The sequence below is a fragment of the Lepisosteus platostomus genome, chromosome 8 (genome assembly GCF_059453375.1).
Source record: "Lepisosteus platostomus isolate fLepPlt1 chromosome 8, fLepPlt1.hap1, whole genome shotgun sequence".
Lineage (NCBI taxonomy): Eukaryota > Metazoa > Chordata > Actinopteri > Semionotiformes > Lepisosteidae > Lepisosteus > Lepisosteus platostomus.
In genome coordinates this window covers 39,376,748-39,396,799 of record NC_142618.1, presented here as the reverse complement: position 1 = coordinate 39,396,799, position 20,052 = coordinate 39,376,748, and the positions used below count along the sequence as shown (strand labels likewise).

At 37.4% G+C, this 20,052-nt stretch overlaps 1 protein-coding gene across 1 annotated transcript in view; it reads left to right on the top strand.

The window, feature by feature from the left end:
• The window catches only part of vopp1b (VOPP1 WW domain binding protein b), a 99,288-nt gene that overhangs the window by 9,133 nt on the left and 70,103 nt on the right, over positions 1 to 20,052 (top strand). The gene's annotated exons all lie outside the window — the stretch shown is intronic.

Below are 20,052 nucleotides of genomic sequence, written 5' to 3'. Positions count from 1 at the left end.
AGTGAAACAGGCCTGAAATAAAGTCAATAAAGTGATGGGAACGGGATCTAATATAGAGGTGGTGGATTTAATGTGTGAAACTAGTTTACTGAGGGATGCAGAGTTGGAGAGAAGGGAACCAGAAAAGTACGACAAGCAGGGAGGAGGTGTGGGAATAATATGCGTTGTGGAGAGAATGTGATGCCAGATGTTGTCGATCTTGGAGCTAAAGAAATCTAAAAATGTGTTGTAAAATTGCAATGAGGTAGGTAATGTGGTGGGGCAGTTAGGCTTTAGCAGTCTGTTGATGGTGGCGAAAAGATGCCTGGGGTTGTTATGGTTTTCAGTGATGTGAGAGAAGTAGGAAGTAGATGGATCTAGTAGACTCTATCATATCCTTATAAAATCCAGGTGGATGTTGTGCATTGGTGGTGGTGGAGTCCCCATTACCTGTAAAGCTCTTTGAGTGGCGTGTCCAGAAAGTGTAAGCAGTAATTATTATTATTATTATTATTATTATTATTATTATTATTATTTTCAGACAAGTAATCTTTCCAAGCCAGATAATGTACGTTTAGGCCAGAAAGACACCACCTACCCTCATGTTTCCGAGAGACTGCCTTCATAGATTGCAGAGGGTCAGTGTACCAGGGGGTGGATCAAGAAAAAGAGATAGACATTAAAGTCCCCAAGAATAAGGATCGTCTTAAATCTGAGGCATAAAAATGAAAATAAATCAGCAAACTCACCTAAAAACGCTTTGTCAGGTTTGGGATAAACATCCTGTTATTGTATAGGTCAAATACAGTGCATTTTAATGTATTTACTCCAATATTTTCTGTTGTGTTTCTGATGGTTTTACATCATTCTGTAACAAATAAAGATTAGCATCCATCTCACATGAAGTAAGCATGGCTGGAAAAAAATAGGAAGAATTGGGACATATTAAGCATGACATTTCTTCCCAAAGCTACCGTTACAGTACTTCTGGGAGATTCCAGTATTCTGAAAAATAAACTGGCACAGGGAACCCATGCTAATACTAGTAATGATGACTGGAGAGAGAATATTTGGAATATACAGTATAATAAAAAACATAAGGAACAAGTAATAGGTTTATTCCATGCTGAAAAAAAGAAGAAAGAGAACACAACGTTTCGGCCGTGGAGCCTTCTTCAGGTGTTCAGACACCACGGCCGAAACGTTGTGTTCTCTTTCTTCTTTTTTCAGCATGGAATAAACCTATTACTTGTTCCTTTGCAGCCTACACATGCTGACGCAGCTACCCACCAGACACCTGAAGAAGGCTCCACGGCCGAAACGTTGTGTTCTCTTTCTTCTTTTTTCAGCATGGAATAAACCTATTACTTGTTCCTTTGCAGCCTACGCATGCTGACACAGCTACCCACCTGAATTAAAAACATAATGAAACAAATATCTTGTTAACATGTTGCACAGGGCTATTCTGTTTGTAAATGAATACACAATTTAAAAAAACCCACAAAATGCAGTATTTAAATTAAAGGTGTTTCCATTATTAAATGTTGATAATTAGAAGTTTTTAAAGACATCTAATGAAACGCAATGTTAAAATACACATTAAGGTATACTTCATTCTAAAATGGAATTATAATTTCATATATAATCATATTAATAATGTCAATTAGCACAATAGGTTTTTAGGTTTTATAATTGCTAATTGGAATAAAACATGAATTAGTTGACTAGAATAAAATATTAACATAATGAATGTTGTGAATGCACAAATTCATATAAATGATTATTTTATCCATTTAAGTTTAGATGCTAATCACCTTAAAACTAAAGTTTTAACATCAATCTTGTCTCAAAAGCTTAGGGCTTTCCCAGTTTCTGTTCACAGATCCTCATGAATGTGTATCAGGCTGTACAGGAGGTTGATTTTCAAAGTTTGCCTTTCCCCCCAGTTTATTAAATACATCTGTGAATGTGTGGCAATCATTATTTTCTGCCATTCATGTAATTTGTGTTTAGTTTTGATACTGATACTGTGGTGTAAGATTAAGTGATTTTTGATTAAATGAATAATTCAGTAGCTCCAGTCTGTATTGTTTTAAATTTATGCCAGAAAACAGAAAAAAAAATCTTTAAAACAGCAACCTGTAATTATACAGTAGTAATTGTTTGAATTGCACACGTGTGGCATAGTGTATTGCACTTTTGTCATCCTGGGTTTTGTCCTGGCCCGGAGTGCCTTCTGTGTAGAAATGCATGTTCTCCCTGTGTTTGTGCTGGTTTTCTTTAGGTGATGTGGTTTCTTTTCACCTTGAAGTGATGTGCTAGCAAAATTAATTAGTGTCTGTAAATTGGTCCAAACTTCTCCAAATAAAGTTCCTAATTAAAGTGCAGGTACAGTATTGTAGTACACATTTGGGAAAACATGAGTGTGTAGATTGAGAACTGTTTAATAAATTGAAAATAGAAAGTACAGATAAGGATTGAAAATCCCGATAGCGGTGATTAAATTAGTGGAGTACAACAGGGATCTCTGCTAGGACCACTGTTCATCTCTAATTTATGTCATGCAGATATTAAATTAGGAGGATTAGAAATAACAAAAAAGTAGATAAAATCCAACACTTTGCAAACACCCAAACACCTAGCAAATGAAATTTAATATAGACAAGTGCAGACTATGTCATGCAAGTATTAAGAACATAAAATGTAATACAAAATGGGAAACAGTGAGCTAGAAGAACATACAGTACTGTAGAAAAGAAAATTTTATGTTTACAATACTTTTACATCTAGACTATCAAGGAAGAAAGGTAGCAATCAAAAGGTAAACAAAATGTTAGAGTGTACAGTATACTGTAGTTTAAAGCATAAAATTTAAACTAAGGGGTTTTGCAATTAATGTAATACACATTAGTAAGACATTTGGAATATTGTGTACACTTTTGGCCTCCACGGTATAGAAAAGCTATTACTGTTCTGGACTGACTCCACAGAAGAGAGACCTTAAGTACGCATTCTTGTACTTAAGGTAATGTGCTAAACTGGCAAACCGAAGGAACTGAAGCTTCTCAGTCTCAAACAGAGAATATTAAGAGGGGACCTAGTACTCAATATCCTCAAAGGCACAGACAAAGGCAGTTCTTTGTTCAGAATGAACAGTGAAACATGAACCAGGGGACATGAGTAGAAAGTAAATGGATGTGCATTTAAAACCTAAAATAGAATGCAAGTGTTTATCTAAAGGGTTGTGGGAGTATGGAACAAACCAGCTAGCAATACTATCAGGAAAGAAATGAGAGATCCTTGAATTAATTTACTACAAAATATTAAACAAGCTATCTGGACAGAATCTGTATGTCACATTTGTAACGTTTCTTGCGTGTGTCCTGTGATGGGCTGGTGTTGTATCCAGGATATATTATTCCCTATGTCTCTTGGGTAGGTTCAAGGGTGCTTTGACCTGTATCAAGAACAACAGCTTTTTTGTAATGAATGGAATAGAGAGATTATGTGAAAAGAACAATAACATTTGAAAATTTCTTCTCTTTATTGGATATCCCAAGGAAATCTAATTGGTTAATTAACTTTTTGTGTTAAATCTTTGGGTGTGTTCACTAAATTCTTTTGAAGATTCAGATTCAATGTCTTATTTTGGTTTAAATATATAATTTTATCATTAATTTTAATAATGAAATTATATCAGTACACATATTAAAGATTATAAAAAAAGACTATGACCAGGTTAGCATCTTGCAATACCCTCACCTAGCTACTCCAGCTCAGCCTAGATCATGAGCACAAATCAAAAAAGAAAAAAGACCATTCCAATTTACATATGAGAAATATCCAGACATTAGAAATATTCCTTGAATTTTAGCTGGAAGATTGATTTACTTTTGAAAATTGAATTTTATATAAGCTTGAGTTCTAAAAAGCTCAATAAAAAGCAAAAAAGTAAAGTTTGCTTTCAGTGGAAGCAGTCTTGCAGGCCCCTGCTACTCTCTTCCACATGTACTGGTCACTGGAATCATTTTGGACGTCTACATTTGGATCTCTTTCAAAAATGTTAGATGTGACTCTTGTGCCCTTTTCTCTTAAAGATATTTTGGTGTCCCTCATAATCACATTTTATCTAATAGCCTGGCTTTTTTAAACTTCTTTAAGAGCTTGAAGCTTGACCCAGACATATGAAAGACATTGAAGACTGTGGCTTTCCTCTTCTGTCCTTATTGCAGATTATTGAAATCAGTTCAGTAGATTAGTGTCTTGTTTTTGTGCATAAATGCCATCTGTATCTCTGGATTTTTGTTAATTTAAATAACAAAAAATACAGTACTCTTCTAATATCTTTTTTTAAAAAACAAACCTGGGTTAGGATTACCAAGCCTCAGTTCTTTAGTCAGTGCTTTAAAAGAGTTTCCAGTCTTCAGTATTAACTAGATTCTTGACTTTTACTTTGTTTTTCTTTTTCATTGGCACATTTCACCTGAGACCATTTAGTGAATGTACATGGTAATTTAGTTTTCACTATAGAACAACCAAGAGTGTTCTTTGGATCAGTTAAAAGCAAGTAACTAGACAAATGGCCCAATTTTTTCTTTCACTTTTCCAAAGGGTATTTGACCTTAAACTTGGCTTTTAATGTTTAAGAATGGAATCATAAAGTACTTTTTCCATTGTGTTCTTTACCCTTATTGTAAATACTTAAGATTCATTATATGTTGCTTCAGAAATACATTTTTATTATTTATATGTATAATTTATCTAAAGTATGAATGTGAATGTATTCTGCATGATAAGCTGTCTAGTGAGTGGGGGTCCCACACAGGGATGAAAACAGTCAAAGCAAATATAAAGACAAATATAAAAACTGTTCCTTCAGGTTATCAGTAAATAAAATTTAACATGATCCATAATGCTTGACTACACACTGTAATACATACAGTACCTGTATGCTGTTTGAGCCATGAAGAAATGAGATCCTGATCTGTAGGCATGTGGTACTGTATTCCTTGTCACAGTAATTAAACTCCTGAGTTGATGAAGTGCCCTCAGCAGCATTCTGTGAAGCTTAATGACCAGGAAGTATTGATTCCTTTGGCAAATCTTATTAACTTGGATTTCTATCAATCCAAAAATGCATGAATCTCATTAGATTTAAAGAGTGCTATCCAAGGCGATTGAATTAACCGTTACCCTTTAACATTTTGAGTCCTTGTAAAATGTATTGCATTTTCCTGTACAGTGCACTTCATCAGCAACACCGTGTTAAGTGCCATCGTATTGCCACTTGTTTCTGTAGCTTGTAACAGATAAAATACTCAAATTAGTGATTAAGTATTATTTCCTTTTTTCCTCAGGACTCCAGTATAATTTCCTGTTGGTTCCACCATTGTAATGTATACACAGGTACTTACACTCATAGAGGTGATTCAAAGAACATAAAGGAGGAAACCACAAAGAATAGCACTGCTGCTTCATCTGCTTGGGCCCTGTCTCTACTGCCACTTCCCAGCTAGAGCTGAGCTGGCCAGCCTGGTTAAGCCTGGTGGCCACTGGAGTTCTCCTGCAACTCAGGTACACATGGTCAGTTCAGTTTAGTTTTTCATAATACCCACCTGGGTCACATGGACTTGCATAGGGGTCAGCACACAGAAACCTTTCTACCACTCTTGTTCAGTGGTAGTTTGGAGAAAGATCTAAATATTTTAACTCAATATATATTTCACAGGGCAGCACAGTGACATAATGGTTAGCATTGCTGACTCAAAGAGTGAGGGCCCCAGTTTCAATTTCTGACCTGGAATGCTATCTGTTTGGAGTGTGTACCTTTATGTTCTCCCAATGTTGGTGTAGGTGTTCCTGTTTCCCCAACAGTCCAAAAATATACTCGAAGGTTAATTGGCTTCTGGCAAAATTAGCCCTGGTGTGAGTATGTGTGTGTGTGTTTTTGTCTGTGTTTACTGCAGTGGTCTGGCGTGCTGTAATCGCTAAGAGATAAGATCACTTTATTGGCCATATACAATTTCTTGTATTAGGAATTTGTCTTTTTGCATACCCCTACTCCATGAGACACACAGACAGAGAGAGAAGCTTGGGGTCAGAGCTCAGGGTCAGCCATTTATACGGCGCCCCTAGAGCAGCTGGGGTTAAGGGCCTTGCTCAGGGCCCTTAAAGGGCTTGCCTACAGAGAAGTAGGATTCCTCTGCCAGCCGTCCGTGGACTACAAACCGGCAACCTTCCAGCCACAGGCACAGATCCTTAGCCACAGAGCCACCGCACTGCACTATATGATCACTATTGTCTCAAGCAAGTGGGATTCAGTAGACCATGTGGCTCTTGTATTTTGTTTATAGAGTATGATTCACCTGTTATACTGTACTGTACATGTTAGAGTATGATTCAAAACCTCTATTGAAATAATCCAATAAGCAGGGCAATAAGCAAGTACTCAAATATATTACCTGAGTAAAAGTACTGTTACTTCAAAAAAGGACTAAATCAATAAAAGATTCAATCTGAGAAAACCTCTCACGTACAAGTACAAAAGTATCATCTCTTACTGGTAATCAAGTATTAGAAAGTAAGAAGTAGCTGTCCTTTCTGCTGTTGCCATGACTTTATGATTTACTTACTTATTTTCACTAATTTTCCCACCCTATTATAATTAACAATACTGGTGTTGTTAAACCAGCAAGTGAGACAATATGTTAAGACACTTTCAGTACCTAACTTCCAGAAAAATGTGAAAATAATTTTTAAAATAGCAGAGTTTGTTAAGAAAAAAATGTCTTGTTGGCTTTCTTTATAAACAGTCTCACAGCATTTGTCATGTTTTAGGTTTATGTCTATGAGTCCAGTCCCAAGCTGACAATTTCTATAGTCTGACCAATAATTACAGAGGGGTTTGGAGACATACAGTATCTACAGTGGCCCAGAAGTGCAAAACACAAAAACAAAAAGAGTGCACAAAACACCACGACAGTAGGATGTTCTTTCCCTTCAGCTTTGTGAAAACCATTTGTTTTGCCCACATTACGGGAAATAAGTATGAATTTATTCTTCATGAAAACCTTGAAGGGGCTTCAGAGAGCAATCAAGCGATTTTAGGCTGTTGCGCAGCATTATCTATTGAAATACTGTACAAAAATAGAGTGGAAGAAGTATTTTCTGCTTAATCAAGGGAAAAACCTCTACACTTTCCTAGTTCATACATTTGTAGTGACAAGGCTTATTAAGAATACAGGAATTAAGTTTGCTGCTCCCTTGCCAGTCCCTCTGTCTCTCATCTCAGTGGTGCTGGATACAGAGAGGCCATTCCATTTGGTTCACATTTAAGGTGTTTTTCTAGCTGATAGAGTTTCCTGATAAGGAACAGCTCCCAAAGCTGAGATTCACCAGCCACCCTAATCAATGGTCATCTCTGGCGCCTTACTGTCTGGGAGATTCCTTGGGAGAGTCGCATTTCAAGGAGTGCATTGTTACTCATCCTCCACTTCGATCAGCCAATCAGGATCTGGTATAGCAGGGTAACTCCACGTGGGTCTCGAATGACCGCGAAACTTTAAACCATTGAACGACCGTAGTTCCTCCAGATAAAACAGGCAGCACAGGGCCCAGAAGGGGCTCCTCCATGACATTCCCAGACTCATCTCGGACAATCATGTGACAGCCAGTGTGTCCGAGTGTCAGGACTTTACTTTGTTCTAAGAGTCGAGAACGGAGGTTGCCGCGCGTAACCAAAGGATCCACCCGAGGTTAGCCCAGCAGCAAGCCTCGTGAACCCACCGCGAAAGCTCACCTGATCAACAAGTGAACTACGGTCAGAACTGTGGACAGCTGAATCTCAGGATTCAGGACTCGCGCTACATCAGGAACAAACCGGTCTTCTTCCCGTCTACAGAGTGTGACCTGCTTGGACCCGCAGTCACTTTCCATGTGCACAACCTCTGCTAGTAATCCAGGACTAACTAGCCGGTCTTCAGAGAGCCCACAGCTAGTGCGCCGCAGCAGAAATCTCTCCCTCCTTCTCCCACATCTCCAGCTGCAACAGGACAGGCTGGCACCGGGCCAGAGGACAAAGATTGGACTTAGCAACAGCCTACCGCTGTTCCCTTGTGTGCACGGGAGATCCGAATCCACACAGATTGGATGAGTATTCAACATTCTGCATTACAGCTCGAGAATTCAATTGTTACCTCAACACCAGTTGATATCAATTTAATTACAATGAGTGACGTACTTGCTTGCGAGTATCTAGTGCTGAAGGTGTCATCTAAGTTCAGTTACAAAATGGTATAAATGCATGGTATACTGAATGTATGTCCCTCTTGGTTTGTACTGTAACTCTTCGTGATTGAACATATACTGTACCTTTTGTATTCTGCTAACCCTCACTATAAGATCTGTTATGTTATATGAATACATTTTATGCATTAATGTATTGTCGTGTATTAGTATCCTTGTGCGTGCGTTTCTGTGTTATCCAGCAAGGTCTTTTTTCTAATAGCCATCAAATAATAATTTTGTGACTTACTGCTACAATTAATAATTGTCCCAGTAAATGCATAAAACCCCTACACATTTCACAGACCAAAAGCGACAGGGAAGATGTCAGTGGCCTACATCCAACAGGAAAAGCGTTAAATCAAATGTGCAGGCAAGTCTGATAAAATATATTACAGTGATCAAAATGACCCAACTGTTTACTACCTGGATGATGCGACGTTGGCTATAGCGTACCAGTATGCTCACCACAAATCAGCTATCAGTGGGTAGAACAGAGTGATTAAGCCACTTCAGCCAGTTCATAGATGGGGATAATTAGGAGGTCATGACTGGTAAAGGCCAGGGGGAAATTTGGCCAGGATGCCAAGGTGACACCCCTACTCCTTTTTGAGAAACGCCCTGGGATTTTTAATGACCACAGAGAGTCAGGACCTCCGTTTTATGTGTCATCCGAAGGACAGCACCATTTTACAATAAAGTGTCTCCGTCACTATATTGGGCCATTAGAATCTACACGGACCGCAGGGTGAGCTCCTCCTGCTGGCCCCCTCCCACTAACACCTCTTCTAGCAGCAACCTTAGTTTTTCTTAGCCCAGGAGGCTCCCATCCAGGTACTGACCAGGCTCACTCCTTCTTAGCTTCAGTGGTCTGCCAGTTGTGAGTTGTAGGGTGATATGGCTACTGTCTTAAAGTAAAAATCTGCTACAGTGATGTATTGTATGCATTGCAAATTTAGTAGAAATGTTTTATCAGACTTGCCTACACATTAGATTTAATGCTTTTCCTGTTGAATGTACTGTATATCATATAACCCCCATACTTAGCTTGGCTTCCTGCCAGGTACAGTGCGGACTTCAAAATCCTTCTACTTATTTATAAGTCTCTCAGAGTTCAGGCACCTGTCTATCTAATGGAACTTATTAATGTATACATTGTATTAATGTATGCAATCCAAGTTGCCTGATTAGATCACAAATGCAGGTCTTCTTCATATTCCACGCATAAATAAAAAAAAACAGTTGGCAGTAAAGCCTTTAGTTACAGGGCCCCTAGCTTATGGAACAGTCTCCCACCCCATGTTCGGGATGCCGAGTCAATCTCACTATTCAAATCCAGGCTGAAAACCTATTACTTTAGCCTAGCCTACTCAGACCTTACAGTGTAGCCTGCTGCAACCGTGGCTGCTGGTGCTGCTGTACATGCCATTGTGTGTCTCTGTGTTGGCCCACCAGGTAGATACTTCTATTCTGACCAAACTATCCTATTCTCCTCCCCACATGTCTGGATGGCGCCCAGGCTTGGCACCATCTGAGTTGGATGCTGCATCACTGCCATGGATCCAAGAGGGACATCATGGATATAGCTATCGTTTAGGTGGATTATGCTGGTCTACAGAGATCTGCATGGAGTACTGACATACAGAAGACATGATGGATGGATTAATACCCTTATTCGTTTATTCCTTTTTTTAACTGTATAATGTTAACATGCCCAAAAGGGTCAGGCAGCCAGTTGACCTTGGACCCCTAGAGGTTTTTTTCTCCTTACTAAAGAGTTTTGGTTCCTTTCCTCCATTGTTCTGGTCTTTTCTGTTCTGTCTTCACAACATGTATGGTCACTTGCTTTCTTAAGTTCTTTGGGGCAACCTTGTTGTGAAAGGCGGTATATGAAATAAATGGAATATCACTGACATCTTTCCTGTTGCTTTTAGTGTCTGAAATGTATGAACTTGGAAAATGTAGAGGTTTTCCCTTGATCTATCAGAAAAAAAGAAAGGTTGGGAAATGAAATACTTTTTCCACATTATTTTTGTACTTTATTTCAGTACATAACACTGCGGATTATACCGGACCACCAATAATGATCTGAAATCACTTGATTGCTCCCTGAAGCCCCTTCAAGGTTAACAAGAAGAAATCCTGTGTATTTCCCGTAATGTGGGCAAACTGGATGGTTTTCACAAAGCTGCCCTCCACAAAACGAACAGAACATCCCACTGTTGTGGTGTTTTTACGATTTTAGAAAATTCACAAAAATGTCTCACCAAGAACTCAACACGTGCACTTCACTCAGTGCTGCCCTCTCACCTAACACCAGATGTCTTGTCTCTTGTGAGAATCTATTTCCATTTTGAACACATTTTTATTTGTGCACTCTTTTTTGTTTGTGCATTCATTTTTGTTTTGTTTTTGTTTGTGTACTCTTTTTTTAGTTCAAAGAGAGCTCCTTACTGTACATAATTTATTACAATCATTGGAACCATGATATTTTAATTAGCTGATCTGGGCTGTCGTCAGCATACTTAGTTGAGACCTGTGCGTTTAAAAGTCTAGAAGAAATTAAGAAGGACTGATCTTATCAAGTTATGGTTTAATTTGAAGTTCTTTGAGAGTTTCTATAAGATGGTGGTTGTTAGCCTGGAAGTCTTTGGAATGGAAATAGTAGATTTCTTCCACAGAAAGAGGATGATTTGTGAAATAAAGGCATCTTAAAATGCAAGTTAAAAATGTCACATACTGTAACTGCATAACTCAAAAGATTGTACTCTTCCAAACTCCTTGTCTGGACCCGTGCCTTTGCCTTACAGTAATTATCCTAAACTGTTTACGCAGCTCTGCTAATCAGCTGAGATAGTTGTAGGGTTTAAAACACAGTGTTTAATACAACTTTATGTAGTACATTAATAATAATATAATTTATAAATTACATAAAAGTTAAAGTATTTTAATTTTGCTTTCACCTTTCACCTAGTACACCACGTTAAAATCTTTAAATTGTTCAGTTAAATATTTAAATGAATGTAATACTTAAAAATGTTCTTCATCGCTCTAAACACAACATTGTTTATTTTCGAATTCTGGGTGTTTCTAAAATGTTTTAAATAAGGTTAAATTATATTTACGCGCTTAATTTAACAGCGTTCTGTTTATACTCAAAAATGTGAAATTGTGTTATTACTGTAGGTCCTGGTCCTGTGAATTCTCAGTACTAGGACTTTATTTCAATTTTTTTATCATTTTGATCGTTGAGCTAAGTGCTGAAAACCTAAAGGAAGATACGTAGTTACATAGACACATGATGGAAAGTAAATTGCAGTCAGTTGTAGATTATAACTGACTCGTTCGTTTAAAGGCATGAGTGGCAGGACCTCTGAATCATCTTTATATTTGCTTGTGTCCGCTAATGGAGTCCGCCCTCCTGGTGTTGATATGATATTGATTCATTCACTCTTTCCGTGATGTGGTTGTGTGTACAAAATAAGCCTGGAGTTAATCTGTTTCCTCGCTCATGTCAGGTTGAGAGTTATTTTTCATTACTTCAGTAATGATGTTTCCTCTACAGTTGTGACCTATTGTCATTTAACTACATGAGCTTGAAAAAGCCACTTGCAGTTTTCTTTGGCTTACAGTACAACAAAGGAAATATAAAGTGGGTGCTGAGTGCCAAATCTACACCTTAAAAGATAATTAGTAGGCCTAGATTTGAAAGTGTGTATTTTGTTATCATGATTCGTTTTATAACAGCTTTGTTATATAACTTCTAATATTCTTCATAGGTTTGTCATTTCAATCTTTTCCAACTCTTTTCCACATGGTCCATCATATTTGTGTAAGAGTTCCAGTTGCAAAATCCTTTGTTCATATTATTACATTTATTGACTGAGATCTCCAAAGCTACAGTATGACCACAGACCACTTGGAGACAGAAATTTCCTAAATAATCTAAATAATCAAGTATGCCTAATCTCTGCTCCTTGCAAGCATTTATTTATAAGTTAAAATTTAGAATCTTCTGTTATTTTCCCTATTTCAAACATTTTGTACTCATGGCTGAACTGCTGTAGTGACTGTAGGAGGATTCAAGATCACACAGTCACCCTACAGAGTTTTGTTCTAATTAAACCGGACTTGCATTCCTCCACTGTGAAACTCATGACCAAATATATTTCAAATACCAGTACTGTCCAGCTGGAGCAGGACTGGCCAGGCTCCTGGACTTGTCCCTGTTACCACTGACACATTAGCCCCTCACTGTCACCCATGTGGAGAGTGATTCTGTTTTGCTGTTGTCTTCATTCCTAGTGTAGAGGTTTTTTCTCAGATAAGTCATTGGGATTACTGTCCCTATAATAACCTTTCATGAAAAATAAAGAGCTTTTATTATGTACTGTATATGTAGAAAAGTAAAAATAAAACTGTAAAAGCTGTATTTTGTGTGCATGTTCGCAAGAACGGGTATTTACATAGCAGAGTGTGAAGTGGAAGAATAGGAGGATGTAAAAGATATTGAAATTATCTTTAAGGTTGGGCAGTTTATGTGTATGTACAGTATTTTAACTCTTCTCCACTCTATGCATGTTAGCACAGCTAGTGCTGCCCACCGTAGACTCTCATTGAAACATTCTCTATTTTACAGGTCAGTTCTGTGTTCAGTTGGAAAATATCACATATTAATACAGTGCTTTAAGCTGGGTTTAAGCTGATCTGCGTAAGACTTCTGGTTATTTCCCAAATGGCATCTGCTTCTCTGCAGTCAAAACTGATTTTTTTCAGTTTAGGGAACTGTGTGTCTGTATGTGTTTCTTTTTCCCAGAGGTAAAATGAGAGGTGGGGGTGGCCAATTCAATCATATCTAATTTTCATGGTCACACTGTAGCACCATGGAGATCTCCGTCCTGTCACATTGAGTAATGGTCTTCTGTTTGAAAGAAGTCCTGCGGCTTGCCTAGGAGAATCTTCTTGGAGGTCATTAGTCAAGCTTGTGCCTGAATTTTTGCAGCTGTGGGTGAAACCATGCAGAAATAAAATGTTCACAGATTGTAAAGAAATAAACTGTGCTGTATAAACATGAATGTAATTTGTAGGTGATAGTAAATATACTTCTGCCTGATGTTAGTCACAGGAAGTATATTTAAATTAAAACATACAGTTTAAGTTCAGTGCTAGCAAATAAAATCTTCCATATTTCACAGAACAATTACCATTTATTTTTAATAGCTGCTTAGTTCAGTACAGTGTTGCAGTGAGCCACATGCAATTCCAGAAGGCAGTGGGAGAGGGATGAAAGTTCGCATGGGAGAGGAGAACATGCAAACTCCACCCAGAACACCCCAGTGATTAATTGAACCCAGGACCCAAGGGCTGTGAGGCAGCAGTGATAACAACCATGCCCATGCCACTATTCCACTGTGCACAGTTGCCAATAACTTATAAATATATTAAATAGCTGGTCTTTTTTATGTACAGTATACAGTATGTTCAGTGCTTAACATTCAATAGCATGGGACAAATAGTAGCCCGTCGGATAATTTCTTTTTAAAATAATAGTAACGTTATAACTACATACGCAGGTTCCGAAGCAGAATCATTTACATAAAAGAGGAGACCTATTCCAACCACCATTTCAGTGCAGCAGTCAACTGGGTAACGCACATGGCATCCTTAATGCCCCACTGCATTGCAGATCATGAACAGAAATTGGAAGCAGCAGATTCTGAATTAACTAAGGGGAACTTTAGTAAGGACACATTGTAAATGCCAAAAGGAGAACTGGGTTTTGGACACCTAGGTCAACACCCCTACTTATTTGGTCTCCTATTTAGACTTGCTTCTGTTGTGTTATGAGAAATTTCGTGTAAAAGAGAAATGCTGTTCATTGTACTCCTTCACAAAAAATAAATTAAACACCAGCCTTTCAGCTTATCATTTGCCCATTATTCACATTTTAGTTGTTCACTGGGACTGTTTTGGCAGAATGCTACTGTATATGCAAAGATAAAGAAACATATTGGATTGATTTCAGGATGGAAATCTGTCCTCTTTTGTGTCTGAGTCTTCTCCCCTCATCAGTAAATTCAATGAAAAGTGAAAAACACCTTTTTGCAGTGACAGCTCTTTGAAGTGCTTTTTGCATGCATAAAAGAATCAGTCCGGATTCCAGACACTTTTACATTGATTTCACACTGGTATTGAGCCACCTGTTTTCCAGTAGTGAATTAACCTGCCCATGCTATGACAGTGAGGTCTCTTACGTGCTGAACCACTGCACTGACTTTTTATACAGCCCATATTTTTCTTCCACCCCCATGAAATGTGACAGGCAGCCTCTGAGATTGGTGGAACAGATAACAAAATCTGATGGCTGTGGTCAGTTCCCTGTCCCCCAGGGAGATGCCGGAGTGCAACTAATTGCCTGCAATGCTTCCTGCTATGGCACAAACAAACAACCTGATAACCAACTGAGAAATAAATCACAACCTCTGAGTGTCTCATAGGAAGCACAGTGGGAGCCAGAAAAGAAAGGTATGTGAAACTGCATGTCTCATGAGTCAATTCTAACGATCATCCCCAAGGGGAACTATTAATCTACAGCAGACTAATGCAGGAAACTGAAGAGTCTTCTCTAATCATGGGTGTCAATTTATCTGCCAATCTGGTGCTGCTTACAGCAGTTGTAGCCCCCCTCCAGAGCTTGAAAGAGTTTGACAAGAGAAAGGTCATTTAGGAAGCAGAAGATTTCTTACCTCATTTCAACTCCACCCCATCTGAATGTCATTTATTCCGCCATTACCCCACCCCATGCACACTCACACACAAAAGTAAATTAATCTTTCCCCCCCCCCCATCTTTTATTCCATGTAATTTTAATTTCGTTCTGCTAGTTTGCACATAAATGAACACAAAAATGAAGTATGTTCACACAGCAAATTTGCCTTGAGGGAGAAACAGATCAATTCTTTCCTCTGTGTTGTTAAAACATTTTTTCTCCTCACAGTAAGAGAGTAAAAATAATCTTCACCAGCCTTCAGTAATAACTGTATAATTGCATATGCTGTGACTGTGACCTTTTTGCTATCTTTGTTACAGATTTGTTTCCCCATTTATAATGTAATGCAACTCAAGATGTTCGATTTGTGTTAGATTTTTTTGCTGCATTTTTTGTGCTAGATGTTTTTCCTTAGAGTCCTTAATTAGGATGTTCTGTTCAATATAGTAAAACTGTAGTTTGGTCCTTGTGGGTCTTTTTTAGCAGTAGTAAAAGTCTGTGAGGACTAAAACAGGTTTTTGTATTTGTATTGTTAAATAAAGTGTCAATCTTATTTTAAACTATTAAGTGTAGTTAACTTCTGCAGAATCGGTTGACTCTTTGTACCAATAAATAGTATTTTGAAATGGTATTCTTAACAGACACTGAGATATTTAAATAGTAGGACAATATTAAATGCTGTCAAGAAACAAATAACAGTATAGAGAGGTAACTGTTTACATTCTGATAGCAGGTACCCACAACTTACTGAGATGCTTCTAAATGATAAAAGTGCTCATACTATATATAGACATTTTTCATTATTTAACTCCTTTCGTCCAGTTTTTTTTCTTTTCTATGCTGAAGCACAATTCCACACAATCTACTGAGAATTTTGCCATTTTCAACAGTTAATCCAAATAGATTTGTATTTTTTAGTACCAAATGTAGGCTTACAGGTTTATGGATGTATAGAGTGGAGTATGTAATGTTAGTGATGAGGATCATCTGACAGTCAATTAGATTCAAATGGTAAATGTGACAATTAGCTACTACAACACTTCATGTTGGGTGCTAGTTCACTCTGAGCTGTTGTGATATAGTTTTGTAAAAACAAATATGTTCAAATTATCCTAGTGATACTGAAAGCCATGGCAAAACAAAATCTATACACCTGCATAATGATTTTTGGGCTGTTGTGTATGTTATTGTGTCAGTGTGGAAAAAAAGTATGCTTTCACAAATCATATTCAATACCATATTCGGTATTTCCTGAAAATCACGTCAGGAATTGCATGGATGAGTATTCATCTAGTGGCATTAGTTTTATCAAAACATAATCAGATATATGAGGATATTTTATATACAATATGTGGCATAATTAGATACAAGTACATTCTAAAATGCTATTGATTTATTCTGAAGTTCTCTGAAGTTAATGTAATTAAACAATTGCAGTTCATGTAAAATTTGAGAAGCACCTGGCATTCCCTTAAGTTTTCTTGAGAACTCTCATAACTATATAAACTGTGCCTTTGACTATATAGCCTTACATTTTGTAGTTTTGGAGGGCGAGGTGAACTCATACTGAAAAGAGTCATTAGAAGAGATGGAGACATCCATAGCACTCTCAGGCAAATATGCTAAGAGGTACAGAATGTCTGGACAAAGGCAATGGCTGTCTAACATAAAATGCAAAGATATTAGAGAAATTGGAGACTGTTGACTGGTAGAGTTAAAAATAGCATTTCTTCTTTTAAGCAAGCAGTTTAAGAGCATAAGAATGGTTACAAATTTGTTACAGTATTTAGTAGTTAATTATTCCAAATCATCCATCATTTCTTGCATTTAAATCCCCATCAGTGTAGTTTCCACTTGTGTCCTCTGGTTAATGTTTCACTGTTCATTTTGAAGGTCTCTGACTTGACTTTGACAAGGCTTTTGAGAATTTTAAAGATTTGTATCAGGTACCCATGTAATCTTCTCTCTTCAGAACTAATGAGGGTCAGTTTTTTCAGCCTGTCAGTGTATGACTTTCCTTGAAATCTCAGAATGCACCTAGTTGCTAAAATTGTATGCAGTATTTTAAATGAGGCGTGATTAGTTTAATTTTAACATAACATCCCTTGATTTGAATTCTGTGCCTTTAACTATATAACCTAACATTTTGTTTGCCTTTTTGTTACTTCCCTGCATTGTCTGGAAGATGTACTGTAAATGATGGGTCAACATTAACACTCAAGTCTTTTCATAAGTGTCCTCTTCTAGCTCAGCTTTTTCCATTTTGTCTTTATAGTTTAAACCAACATGCAAAACCCTGCACTTATCTACATTAAATAGCTAGCAATTATATCACCCTGCAGCTCACAACTGGTAACCCACTAAAGCTAAACAGGAGTGAACCTGGATAGTTCCTGGATGGGAGATGTCCTAGAGAAGATAAGGTTGCTCCTGAAAGAGGTGTTTGTGGGACCAATAGAGAGCGCTCACCCTTCAGTCTGTGTGTATGCAATGCCCCAGTATATTGATGGGGACATTATAAAAAGCACCATCCTTCGGATGAGACATAAAACAGAGGTCTTGATTCTTGTTTCTCAAAAAGAGTAGGGTGTTCGTCAAATTTCCACTGGCCTTTACCAATCTTGGCCTCCTAATAGTCCCCATCTATGAACTGGTTTCATTACTAAGTTCTCCTCCCACTGATAGGTAATGTGTGGTGAGCATACTGGAACATAATCCCATCATCCAAGAGATACTTGTGGTGCTCCTAATTACATCATCCTAACTTTAACATTTACCCCTGTACACTTTGTTTCCTATTTATTAATCAGTTCTCAATCCAATTGCACAGATTTCCATGGATGTCTTCTGTCTATAATGTGAGGATTAATCTTACAGTATGTGTTTAACTTTTTCAAAAGCCTTCTGAAAATCGAAATGCACCACAAAATATGCTTTGTGTGTGTCCCATACTATTTTTGACCAAACTATTGTTAATTCTAAGAGTTCTAATATTCTGTCGGTAAAGTAACACCTACCGTTTCATTTCCATGTTACCTATACCTAGGATATAATGTCCATATAGATGATTGTATCAGGCTTCTCTTAAACTGTTTTAAACCTTTGATGAAGGACTGTGGTTTATTGGATAGAAACAGTTAGACATTAGCCAGTATCTCCAGTGAGACAAAAAGAATAAGTTAAAGAGTCTCATGAATCATCCAGGGTTTGGTGCTGCTTCACCAGTCAAGGCACATGATAGCATGTAATTGAACTGTTTCATGACATTTTAAAGATGTACAGTAGATGACTCCTTCATCTGCAAAGCCATCAGTGTCCAGACACATTTTTATATTATGGAAGTAACTGTACATTTCTGAGGAGGAACAATTTTAAGGTCACGTGTTGCACATTTTACTCCCAAGGATTTAGATTTGGGGAGATTTGAAAAAAAATAGTTAAGAGCTGGGCTCTCTAGGAGTGCTATACAAAACTGGTTGCTCTGCTAGTTATTAAGATATTTGAAAAAGTTACAACACAAACAAAAATAAACAAGCTTCCCAAAGGAAGGAAGCTTACTAAATGAGTACAAAAATATAAACAGACACTTGAAGTAATTTTTCAAGTGACAGAAAGTCGTACAAAGTAGCAACAATATTGGTTAGAATCTTTTGACCTTTTTATAACACTTTGTGGTTGTTAATTTCTTGACTCTTCATTATTGAAATAAATTGCTTTTTTTACAAGAATCTAGGTGAAAATTGTGCATTTCATGTTCTTTCTGAAAACCCCCGCTTTAAACCTAAAGGAATGTTTCTTCTCTGTCTGCTGTGTGTTCAGAACATCAGTAAGGTTACAGATATGGTTCCATAGACCCTGTCTTGCTCCTTTCTTTGCTTGTATCTGGAAACAAGGGAAAATATGTATATGAAAGGGGAATGGCAGTAGATGACTACCTGAACACCACAGTTTGCACAACTCCATATCCGTTTACTTCTTATTTTAGTTGTCTCTCTCAGTTTTTCATCTTCCTTCTTTAATAAAGGAATGTGCACTTTAGATTATTAGTTTTTAGCTTTTCCTGTTTTCAAACCTCCCTCCCAAATCCTTTCTGAAACTCTTGAGATTGTCATTAGATTGTTTTAAAGCACACAAAAAATGCATCTTCTTAGGTGTTCTCTTTGTAATTGACGTGTGTTCTCTTTGTAAGTGATTTTTATATATGGTTTGTTTTTTGCAATATAACTGGCAATAAGTAAGTGCTCTATAAGAATACATACAGTATGCATTCTATTAATTTGAGAATGTTTAACATGGGATAGAACAGTCCCATCATGCTAGTGATTCACATTGAAGTTATTTAAATCTCTTACTTGGGTATACCATCTTATTCTCTATTTTTAGCTGAACTGTAAATAATACACGCAGGTGTAGAGCCTTTAAAACGGTAGAACCAAAATAGCAGGAGGCATTGAAAAAATACATCTGGAATGTCATGTAGTGTAATTGCTTCTTTTTGGGTAAAACTACGGCTCTCCTGGGTCCTCAGTTCTTTTCAATTTTTAAAAAACATTTTTCTTGTAGTATCATGGCTAGTGCTGCAACATTCTTTGTGAATTCCTATTGGAGGCATGTATGTACACTGCAGCTGCTATTGTGAACAAAGGAAGTTAATTTCCCCAAAGCATGTCGTATCAAAAGGGTTTGCAGCTTGAATGCAGCTTATTGTGCGTAATAAGTAGCGAGGGAAACTGTACAGTTATTTGCTATAGAAAGTCACACTGTAATATGATTATAAATAAATAAATGGAGCTTTTACTTATTTTAATGAGACTATAAGACTCATAGGGAAAATAATGGAAGAACCTGAAGTTTTTTATTTATGCATTTTTAACATTTACATCATCATACCTTTGGAGTTGCAAAAATGTTGTCCTGTTGGTTTGTGGGACAAATAAACTGTAGATCAGTGGAGCAAGCTGTTTTCCACCATTCCCTTGTCCCACTAGCTCTGTGAAACACTGGAGCTCTCTTGTTACAAC